Source organism: Neolamprologus brichardi, chromosome 13 (genome assembly GCF_056152115.1).
Source record: "Neolamprologus brichardi isolate AB-2024 chromosome 13, ASM5615211v1, whole genome shotgun sequence".
NCBI lineage: Eukaryota > Metazoa > Chordata > Actinopteri > Cichliformes > Cichlidae > Neolamprologus > Neolamprologus brichardi.
The window spans coordinates 33,021,745-33,033,995 of record NC_142116.1 but is presented as its reverse complement, the minus strand read 5'-3'; the positions used below and the strand labels follow the sequence as shown (position 1 = coordinate 33,033,995).

General features: G+C 41.1%; 1 protein-coding gene across 1 annotated transcript in view; it reads right to left on the bottom strand.

Annotated features, from left to right (window-relative positions):
- Positions 1-12,251, bottom strand: part of LOC118455873 (NACHT, LRR and PYD domains-containing protein 3-like) — a 240,091-nt gene that overhangs the window by 182,560 nt on the left and 45,280 nt on the right. The window lies entirely within an intron of this gene.

Genomic DNA, 12,251 nt, shown 5'->3' with positions numbered 1-12,251 from the left:
GATCCACTGGTTTCCATTACAGTTGAGGACCACCTAATGTGGTCGTCTCAATATAGCCGAGTGTCAACTCACATCATTAGTAAGTGTTAATGCTCCTAATTTCCATCATATTTGTCATTTATTGCTCAAAGTTATTGTAGAAACAGTTATTCAGCTTCATTCTCACTGATCTCAACTACAAACTGTTTCACTTTGGTTTCTGTTTAAAGCCTCGATGTTTAAAATGTTTCCCTGTGATCAATGTTCCCTGTAATGTTTCATGTGTCTGAACACACAAACTCCCTGAGCGTCCCTTGGACCACTGTGAGCAACTGCAGACGTGTGCACTGTGGTCACACCAGCATCGAATCCATCCAAGTTACATGTTTATTAAAATAATCTAATTACAGCATTTATGTTAGACTACTTTTAATTAACTGCTTTAGCCCACTTACAATGAAAATTAAAAACAACCTTGTTCATGACCTGTAGCATGTTCACACTATTGGAAGTAAAAAATAACTTGAACTCCAATTTTGAAAACACAACTTTATTTATTTTTTTATTTATTATTAAGCTCTGACTTGTATTATGAGTCTGTGGTCTGGGAGAGAGTCTGTAACTCTGGATGCAAAATACAGTAAATAATGACCAGTGCTGGGCAATTAATCATATAGTTACTTCTTCAAAAAGGTAAAACAAAGTTTTTTGCAGCTGTTTACCTAAAAATGCAGCCAAGGCGTTTTTTAAATAAACATTTCAAACTATTTACAGAACAATCAGCTGTTCTGCATCAAATCTGATGCCACACAAATTATTTTTGCCACTCCAAAAAATAATTTCTGTCCACTATGAGATGAAGGAGAACAACAGCCTGATACCTGCAGGCCTGACAGCAGCAGATGTGTCACTGCTGTAACACCTGTAACACTCAGCAGTCGCCTCATTGTTCTGACACACAACAAAACTATTGACTACACTACACACTAACTACACACTAACTACACTAACTACACACTAACTACACACTAACTACACACGATTTGTGTTAAACGTCACAAATCTCTCACATCTCAAACACGCCGTCACTCCTAAAACTTCCCCCTCCCTAAACAACTAAATGCCATGTTGCCATATCATGTTTTGATTGGTCAGCATGGTACTTTTTTCGACCAATAGGAAAGGGTGGGGTGTTTTGGTTTCATCTTTGCTCACAGGTGGAGAGCGCTTTCGAGCGTTTTCCTTATGAAACGCTGTTTTTACCGTTTCTTCCCGCAGTAAATATAAACAACAATATTATTCAGGAAGAAAACCAAACAACCAAACCAACTCCAAAGGTTGTACACGTTGTCATTAACGTCACTCCACATCAGCCGCTTTGCTAAAACACCGGTGTCGGCACATAAGGACGCTGTCATATATGTCATATATGTCATAGGTCCAGGCTGGTTCCTGTGAATAATGATGGAGCAGTGATGTGAGTGCTGAGCTGTGACATGGAGAAGAGTCATGGACAGTTAGAGATGGTCATCTCACCTCTGAGCTTTGGTCTGGCTCTCATGTTCCCCACACAGAGTGCTTTTAGAGGGAGGGACTCCCTCCTCTCTGTCCTCACACTGATCCATGCTGCTCAATTCACATCAGCTCACACACACTTTCTACCTTCACCTGCAGAGGAAACACAAATCATTCATGTGCACATCAGCTGAAATCCTCCTTTCCATCATGTGTGCTGTCCAAATATCAGCTGCTTCTTTCCTGCTTCATCTCAGTGTCAGCTGAGAGAATGACAAACCCACTACGTGTCAACATTTGATGGATGATGACACAGAAATGTGAAATGATATTGACCTAAATCTGTCCTGATGATAATGAGAAGCTTTGATGAGTTGTGACTGTCTGAGGTGTTACTAGGATGTAGAAACACTGGAGCTCAGCCCTGAAATCTTTGCTGTTTTCACTTGATAACAGCAGCTGTTTAAAGTTACTGAGTGTGTTTGACAGTAAAGTGAATGTAAATGTGAGACACTGTGTGCTCACAGCTAAAGGCTGCAGTCAGCTGTGTTAGAGCCTCTTTCACACAATGATCCTTTAATAAACACTCAGAGCTCCATGTTGATGAAGCAGTCATGTGTGAGCTTGTGTGCTGACATGTTGGCAGTTTGACTTCAGCTTTTACTGAAGAAAATCCACAGAAGGCTGAAAGTGAAGCATCACTTCCTGTTTGAGGAGAGCCAACAGTCTGTTTACAAGTCATGTCTGAGTTACAGCTGGAATAAATGATCATTTGCAAAGTCTGCTGCTCTTTCTGTAACCATCTGACCATCAACTAACTCTGTGCTGCTGCTGCTCTCATTCACAAAGTGCTCAATTACATTTTTAACTCGTGTCTTTAAGAGCTCTTAGCGTTAGCTTAGCTTTAGCATGCTGTCTGGCTAGCTTAGCGTCAGAGCTCTGCAGGTGTGTGGTGTGTAAATATTAATCACAGTGACAGTGAAGGAGGTAAAGGTGAGAAAAACACTGCAGCTGAGCTGTGACGTCATCACGTACGCTGCGTCCTCTGTGGGCTCTGAGTGAACTCATAAAGTACAAACTACAAGTACACAAACACGAACGTAGTTCAGAGTGGCGGACACACTCGGCCTCGTTGGTGCAGCTGTGAGTCCGTTACCGTGAACTATGGAGCGGCAGATTTGTGCTGGAACTAAGCTGCACACAGCTGATGTTAGCCAGGAAAACATTACACACTGACTTTAATGGAGAGACCGGAAATACAAACACACACAGTTTGTTGTGTGAAGAAATCAAACATGAGCTGAACAAACAGTAAAGTTCCTAAAGACAAACTGTTAAAGGAGGAAACAAAGCAAACTTACAGTTTCTTCACACACCAACAACAAGCTCCACTCCACGAAGTTCAGGAAGTGAAAGTAAACTGAGCAGGTAGAAAACACCCAGAGAGGCGTTTGAGGACACTCGGGAGCAGTGGCGTGTCCAGCGCTTGACACCCCCCAACCAGACTGCCCACCCCAGGTGCCACCCCGAAGCTAAAACAATAAAATTCAATCAAATATCAAATGTACGATTATGTTTTCACAGTGCAGCTCAGATATCCGAGTGTAAATGAATGCAGCATCGGCTTCTGCACTGAGTCTACCTGCAGTCTACCTGGGTCAGATATAAACCAAGTTTAGGTGGAGTTTATTTTTCGTTGTGCTGACTTTTTACCGTCAGTTACAATCTTTCAAGTTTTATTTGTCATATGCAAGTTAGCACAGGGTCAACATTGCAATGAAATGTGTTTGACGAGCAGCAGTCACTCAGCAGCATGATACAGTACAGAAAATATAATAAAATATAATAAAATAAAATATAAAAATAGTAAGGAGCTAAATATTAGAGAGACATGGTAAAAGAGAAAAGATGACTAAATATATATGTATCTATAAATATAAATATATGTACACTAGTGATTAAATAAGAAAATCTTGAAAAGAAATATGACGGGAGGGCAGATGGGATATTGCACAGGAATGAGCAGCAGAAAATTACAGTATTGCACTTTAAATATAAATATCAATGACAATAAAGTGAAGTGACCAGTGCAGATTAAACAGAGTACTTGTGAAGCTGCAGGGTAGCTTCTGAGTGCTGTGTTGTGTGTGTTTAAGTGTTGTGGTTGAGGTGTCGTACGGCTTGGTGGTAAAAACTGTTTTTAAGTCTTGTAGTACGAGCAGACAGACTCCTGTAACGTCTGCCAGATGGTAACAGGGAGAACAGCTGATGTGCTGGGTGGCTGTGGTCCTTGATGATGCTGTGTGCTTTACGGAGGCATCGCTGGAGGTAAATGTCCTGAATGGCAGGAAGCCTCGTGCCAGTGATGTGCTCTGCTGCCTTCACCACCCTCTGTCTGACGGTAAGTCTGTCTGTCTGACGGTAAGTTACTGCGTACTAGCTAGCATGACGGAGTTTATATACAGCTGAGTGGGTGCTATGATGTTACTGATAGTGAAATTTATTTTATTCATGAGGTTAGTTAGTAGAGTTGCCAACGGCTCCTTAAAAAATGGAATGGTCCCTAATTCAGAGAAAATATTACGTGTTTTGTATTGAGCTGAGAAGGGACGCAGTTTGTCCCGGACTTTAGCTAGAATGGAAAAAGACACAAAGCTGGATTTATTCTGTCTTTGCTGCACAGCTGTTTCTTCTCTCATTCCCTCCCTCTCCTGTTGCTACTTCAATCATGAAACTGATCAATGATCAGCTGATCGTCTCTCTTGTTTGTTTATCTTGAAGGGAAGTTATGAACTGTTTCTGAGACACAAACAACACCAGGATCCTTTTCTATGTAGCTGACAGCTGGTAACTGTGCAGGGGCGGGTCTAGCAAAGTTTTGCCAGGGGGGCCAGGTAGGGCATTAACAGGAAAAGGGGGGCACAAAAAAGACTTTTCTTTCTTATGCTCATTTAAAATGTCTCACTTTTAATAAATAATTATCTGAATCTTACAAACAAAGTTTTTATCTGATGTAAAATGTATAAGGCAGCATAGAAAGTATTTACTTGCTTCCAGGTTTCATTCAAATGTTAGTCTTTTCATTTGTTTCCCCACTTTTTTCCTGTTTCAAAATCAAACTTGTGAGAAGATTATCTTCTTTTTTTAATAGGCAGATAAAGTTTTGCATTGGCATTGGCTAATTTGGCAATTGTATGTTAAAAATGTTCATATTCAAATTAATATTCAAAAATGTTTTTGCCCAAAACATATGTGTACTACATGTCAGTAAAAATACTATGCAAATATTGCTGTCCTTGAATGCTGAATAAACACTGACTGATTGTATCTCTTGTACTTTATCAACACAGTATCTAGAAACTTTGCACCGTAGTGGTTAAAGTCTCATTCTAATAAGAGTTAAAAGTGCATTTGGTTGTTAGGTTTATAGGGTTATTGAATTATGGTTAACGGTTGGTAGAATTTTTTTTTTTAACATTATCTGTCAATTACATCTGCCACCCTTCTACAAATCTGTGCCCCTATCTGCCCCCCCAACTAAAATTTTCTAGACACGCCACTGCCCCCCCAGGAACCACCCCTCCTAAAACTTCCCCCTTCCTAAACAACTAAATGCCATGTTGCCATATCATTTTTTGATTGGTCGACATGGTACATTTTTCCACCAATAGGAAAGGGTGGGGGGTGTTTTGGTGTTGTTTTTGCTCACAGGCTTTCGAGCGTTTTCCTTATAAAACGCAGTTTTTACCGTTTCTTCCTGCAGTAAATATAAACAACGACAGTATTCAGGAAGAAAAACAAACATTGCAGATATTTTATCATAACTCTGGTTTTACGGCCGATCAACACAATTTAAAAACTGGTATAAAGTCCACACTTTGTCCGTCAGTTGTTCGTCTGTCCTGCTCACATCTCCAATGGTTGTACACGTTGTCATTAACGTGGCTTCACTCTACATCAGCCACTTTGCTAAAACACCGGCGTCGGCACATAAGGACGCTGTCATAGCCTGTCAACCACGTTGATTAGCTGCGTATATACGAATGTGAATCGCATCATTGGCTGGAGCAGCCAGTCACCGCTCACTTACTGACTCACACTGCAAAACAGATTCAATTGTTAACGTATTTATTTTAATTTCAATTCAGGTTAGATTTTTTTTTTTTTTGTAACACAGATTTCCTGTGTGCAGAGACCGTGCCAGTGTTGTGCGATTACACACGCGTGCAGCTTAGAGCGAACATGGCTCCCATTGTGTTGAAGGAGTCCAAGTGACGGTGGTTCTGGATACTCACTGTGAGTTCAGCTGCACTGGAGTAGTTAAAAGTACGTGTGCATGTAGGTTTGGGCTCATTCCTTGTTGTCTGGGACAACAGACAGACATAAAACAGTGCTCAGTGACACTAATATCTTTGCATTGCATATTATCTAATGCAAAAACAAGTGAACGCACAAAAGCTGTTAGGATTTGGCTTCCTAAGCAGTTGGGGTGCACTCTGTTGGTTTCCAAACAAACAAACACAACTGTGTTGGTGATTCATGCAAACTTGCATATCAGCCTTTGAAGGTTTTGTAGTATTGAGAACAAAGAGGTTGTGTTAGGGCTGAAAAGCCCGACTTGTTCTCCTCTGCAGGTCATCAAATGCACCACAGAAGTTTGTATTTGCACAAGCCTGTATATGTTTGATGGCTTTATTATTCTCTATTCAAAGACAATAACTGTGGAAAATGTCTCATGTAGTATCAGCTTCATTTAAAATGACTGCAAACATTTAGAGAACATGTGCTGCTGTTTGTCATACATTTCAACACCGAATGAACCCTGAAAACGTGATGGCAGCTGGCAGATTGGAGTCCACATGAAATATCGGCTGTATGAAGACTGGAAATATAGATGATACAAACATGCAGCCAAACATTTGTGGACATGGATAAACTATCTGATCCAAAAAGCAGGAAGTGACACAGCTAGAAAATGAAAGTGTGTAACAGCTGAAGTCAAATGTAATGCAGAGTTGAATCTGCACTTGGATCCATCTGTGAAAGGTCCACATGTAGGGATTACATGAGTCCTGATGTTTGTCAGTGCAGCTTGATAACTCCATCTACTGTGGGCTACATATACTGGGCTGGTAGCTCGATAGTGTTGGACAGAAACTATTAAATGTGCAAATTTAAAATCATCGTCTCTTCTAACACAGGAGCCATGTTGAGTTTACAGCCGACCACCGGCAGTCTGAAATGGAATGAAGCCCATTGACAGCCAGCAGGTCTGAACAGGAACGCACCCATTTGTATGCGTGGCAATGATGTGGCTGCAGCTGACACAGGATTGGTTCAAACTCAACATCAGACGCATTTCACAGAGTTCACAAATAAACTCACGTTTTTATCTTTGAAGATCATCATAAAGTAGAATTGATGGTCCAGTAGAAACAGCAGGAGGTTTGAGCCCTTCTGATGCAGCAGAAACAGGATTTGGAGGAAGATGTTAATAGATTAGAAAGAATTGTACACTGTGAATCAATGCAAGTCTTTCTAGATAGACAGATCTTTAATAATCCCTCAGGTAGGTTCCTCTGGGACAGTCACAGATAGAGACTCCAATTCTGACGTACTTTGAAAGTTTGAATTTTCATCACTCGTCATGTACACAGATGTTAATTCTACATATTCCTAGGACTGAACTCTAAATCAATATGAACAAAATGCTCCTACTAATCTGCATATATGTTGATATCAAATGCTTTTCCAGCACATGGATAAATCTCTATAAATCTTTCAATCTGATCAGAATGGGCACAGTGTTGTTATTGCAGCTCCCTGATGTTTGAAAAGCTAAATGTCCATTTTAAAGTGGGCGTGTGTAGGATTGTGTTTCCTTCCTTTGTGCAGTTCTTACAGTAAACATGTTTGAATGTTTCCTGTTCCCCTGATGCTGCTTCCTGTTGGATAAAGTTGGTTTGGAACAACATGTTCTTACAGGTTTCAATGAACTTCAAACTGTGATCCACTTACAAAACTGTCTCATTTTATTGCAACGATCCACATTTGCATCCATTCACAGTACATTTGACATCTGAACATGTTTGTACACATGATGAAAGGACAGATGGTGTTTGTGTGTCCTTCTTAAACTCAGTGTGAATGTTTCATCATGTAGAACTACTTAGAACAAAGTCTTTGGGAACATTTGGAGAACACGTTTAGGAAAGTAACATCCTGGTAGAACATTTTCTTAAAGCAAAGCAGAGCTGCAACATGACTGTGAGGATTCAGAAGAATAAAGTCAGAATACTTTATTATTATGAAGACTAAAGTGCACCTTAATGCTGCCAATGAATACACATGTTCTTTGTGAAAGCATGTGTGAGCACAGCTGACATGCACTACACTGACCCCACTCGCCCCATTTCTTCATCCACTTCTTGCTCTTGTGCTTGAAATGAGACGCAGACGCAGCAAAAGTCAGAGGCTCTAAAATCCACAAAAAGGGGGCTTGTTAGATCAGGATGTTGGATGTGATCCATAGAAAACATGGATAATACACCACTTTATTTGAAGACATCTGTAGCACTGCCTCAGTTCTGGATGTTTCCACAGACTCCTCTGTGCACCTAAAGGAAAGGTCAAAGGTCAGCAGCACATGTAGTTGGGACAATTCTTCATTTACAAACAACAGTCGCACAAACTCTACAATGATTTTCCTCCAATGACGACTTTTCACTTGCAGAAATGGTCCTGTGTGATTTCTAGGCTGTGATATAAAAACTAGTTCCTAATGGCAGCGATTCACTCAGTAAACATGTGTTTCCTTCACCAACCTCACACACAGATCCAATAAGATCAGGAAGTGGGCAGTATAGTACAATATGTGTTATTTTGTACTGTACTGCCCAAACTAAAGATCTGCTGAAGTGTTGGAAATGATTCAGATGTTTATTTTGGACGATACAGCAGAAGATCAGACATGAAAGTGGAGATAACACAGAAGACCTGCAGCAAAGGGTCAGAGGTCAGACTGGGCCACTGGATTCAACAATGAGCCAATGATCATCAAGTAGTGACTAAAGCAGAGCCCTGACGTTCTGACATTTATCACACAGTTAGAACAAATGTCTGCTGATGACTTCATCTCATGAAATGTCTGATAGATGTCAATTCATTGATCAGCTGAGCTGCTGCTGCTGATCTTCATCGTGCACAGAAACATTCAGCTTGTTTCAATCAGTAAATAACTCCCACTACTCTCAGTTTGAACTGTTCCCACTCAAAATGCTGTGAGAACAATGATCATTGTAGAACTTCACAAACATCACGTGTTGTTTTCCACATGTAAGATCAGCAAACATACAGAAACTTCCTGTTGCCACACACGGCCTCTAAAATCTCTTCCACGGTTTCTGTCTGAAGTCCACTCTCTGTGTCGGATCCACAGGAAACAACAAGATCTTATTAACATGGTTTTCAATGTGTCTCCTTACAAAAAGTCCAACCAATGAACAAATGTGTATATTTGTGGAGGCCGAACAAAAGCATGACACATTTCTCTGTTTCTATAAACTGGTGTCAAACACAAATATGAAGAGTTTCATTGACAGACTCCAAAATGCCCCTGCAGTGAATCAAAGGGAAATCCTACAGTGTGGCCAGAGAATCTTAATGGCTCCAACATCAACACATCCACAATGTTGGGTCCAGTTCTACCTCACAGAGTTACTAAGACACACCCTCTGCCAGCATTACAACAGCTCCACCTGCTTCACCTGCCTCCTCAGCATCTGTACACCTGAAGAGAAAAGAAAGGCTCCAACAGCTCAAATCTACAAAGGATTCATGAAGTTTCATCCAACAATAACATGTTTGCCTTCCACAGTGTGCTGTTAGACACCACTGTACCTCTGCCATTTCAAAAAGAGCAGCTTGCTAACATTTTGGCTCCAAACACTTTGTGTTTAAGTTCCTAATCTTTGTTTTCTTTGTGAACAACATCTGGAGCTTTTTGACTCATAGAAACATCATTTTGTTCTTTAGATGACAGCAGATTGGGACTGAATAATCAATCACTATCAAACCAATAAAGACAAAAATGCTGATTTTACAGGAACTTTGTTGGAGAAGCTGTAAAGACATGAAACTGGTGGAGATCCCAAACCAGTTGATAGTGCTGATTATTCCAAATAAAGCTGTTTTCATTTGAGATGAAATGACTTTCTGTCCTGATATATAATAAAGATGTTAGTGGTTTTTGAGCCCCTGCATTAAAAGTAGATCCAGTTTAAAGTCAGCTTGAGTTTGATGTCTTTATGTCAAAGCTGCTCATGATGTTGAGCTGCTGATGGAATAAAAACAGTGAAAAATCTCCTCAATATAAAAGCATGTAGTCCAGACTTAAATGTAGCCTATTGTTAGCTGAGGTCCACACACAGTGTTTGACAGTGTAAACTGTGTGAAAGGGCTGCTGGTGGAGCTCACTAGGATGAGCAGGTGACCATGTGCCACGAGGTGGAGAGCAGCTGGCCTGGGTTTGATTCTGACCACGCCCCCTTTCTCTCTCCCTCTGCTTTGCTGTCACTTATCTTCACTGCTCTGTCCAATAAAGCTGAAAAAGGCCCCAAATCAAAGAAATCTGCCTGCAGCCTCTCAAATGTCTTCTGTTTCCTTCCCGACGGCTTTTTCACCGTCAGCCCATCAGACAGTCCAGCAGCATTTATGATGATGTCATGATGTTGAAGAGGCTGCTATGGTGGCCTCCCATGACCCCCAGCCTCATCTACACTGAGATGCAGACATTTGAAAACATTCAGCAGACAACTGAATAATAGTCCAACACAACAGTCTGTGTACAGACACACACTGAGCTTTCATATAGTCAAAGGAGTCAATCAAACACAGCTAGTTGAGTCATTTCTTGTGTGAGTCTAAAGTGAATCTAGTATTTGAAAGTCCACTTCCTGTATTTGTTGTTGAAGACTTCTTCAGCTTCTTCTCAAGGACATCAGCTGCTTGTTTGGCAGCAGAGGCAGTTAAGAAGCTTCCTGAAAAACACTGAACAGTGAGTTCACTGTGGCATATGACAAATTCAGCTTTCTATGTGCAAATGTGTCTGTGTCAACCTTTCAAATGCTGTTGAATCCAAAACATCAGCGGCTCCTTGGCTGCTCACTTCATGCACTTCTGTCTTTGTGACAGTCCAATGACATCACAGCTGTTTCTTGCTCCTCCCCTCACCTGTGGATGGACGGTGCTGTTACCGTGGTGACAGCTTGGATGTGTTTCAGTCCTGCCTGGTTATCACTGCAGGAATCTTTCCTTTCACATTTATTACAGGTAATAACTCTGATTTTTCTGTGTATTATGAACTAAATGTATCCTGATACACACAGAGATGGATGAGCAGAGGTCACATGATGAAAGAAAAAACATGGAGTCTTTGATTTATTTAGATATTTATTGACGAATGCAAACAAACCCTGACACTGAACCATCGTCGAGCTTTCACAGAACAAACCTGATCACATGACCTGCTGACCCAAACAGTGAAAAGCTCCATGGCAACAACAACAAACAGCCTCACATATGTTAACAGAGGCTGTTAGAAGCACAGAGTCTTTACAGTCTTTCTCCTGTTTGTACACAGATCTCTGCACATCTTCATCACAGTTACTCACAGACGTGCAGAGTGTGTGGATATCAAAGCTAAGTTTCCACCATGTTTGTAGTCTGTACTGGGACTCATGGAGCATCTCTCTATGAGCACTCAGTGCTTTAACCAGTGAGTCCCAGTTTAACCAGCAGCCTTCACACCACACAGACATGGAAACTTCAAACCCTCAGACTGAAGTCACTGACAGTCTCTGGCACCAGCGACTGCGCTAACAAACACAGCAAACAGTGAAGGTTTGGTAGAGAAAGCTGGTTGGGTAATACCAAGTACGCGGTGGAGGAGGCGGGGTTACATTACTAGATGGTTAAACATGGAACTATTTTGCTTGCAATAATTGAAATGATGAAAGAAAATCAACAAGCTATTTATGCAAGATAATTCATAATTTTACAAACTGGAATGATGAAATTATATTGGCTGGATCTGATTATTGGGGGGTCATGACCCCCGTAACCCCCCTGGAAATTACACGCCCGGTCCTGAGGTCAAATCCACCATCTTTGTTTCAGTGCTGAGCTTCATGTTCTCCCGTGTTTGTGTGCGTCCTCTCCGGTACTCCGGCTTCCTCCCACAGTCCAAACACATGCAGTTAGTGGGGTCAGGTTAACTGTGAGTGGTTGTGTCTCTGTGTTATTCCACCTTAATCAATGACTTCCTGTTAGCATTAAGTGCTTCTGTAGGACTGATGTCATTTTCATGGGTTGATCATTTAGATGAAGCTGGACTCAGATGCAGTAAATAAGTTGATTGATCATTAATGAATAAAGCTGGTCAAACACATCACGTGGACACATGTGATTGTGTATTGTAGTATTGATCCCAATGCTGGTATTAGTCCTGGATCAATAACACTGGATGGATGCGTTCAGCATGGAGCCCTGAGCTGTGTTACAGACAAACATGGAAACTGACAGGTCTGTGTCATTCACAGTCTGTAACACTTCTAAACAACAGAGGCTGACCCAAGTGCCTCAGAGCCAGGCACGCTCACATCACAGCTCTCTAAATAAGCCAGTTTCAAAATAAGAGCTGAAAGCTGTGTTTGGTTGTGTTAGCTTATTATTGTGGAGACTAACATTCAGTGATCATG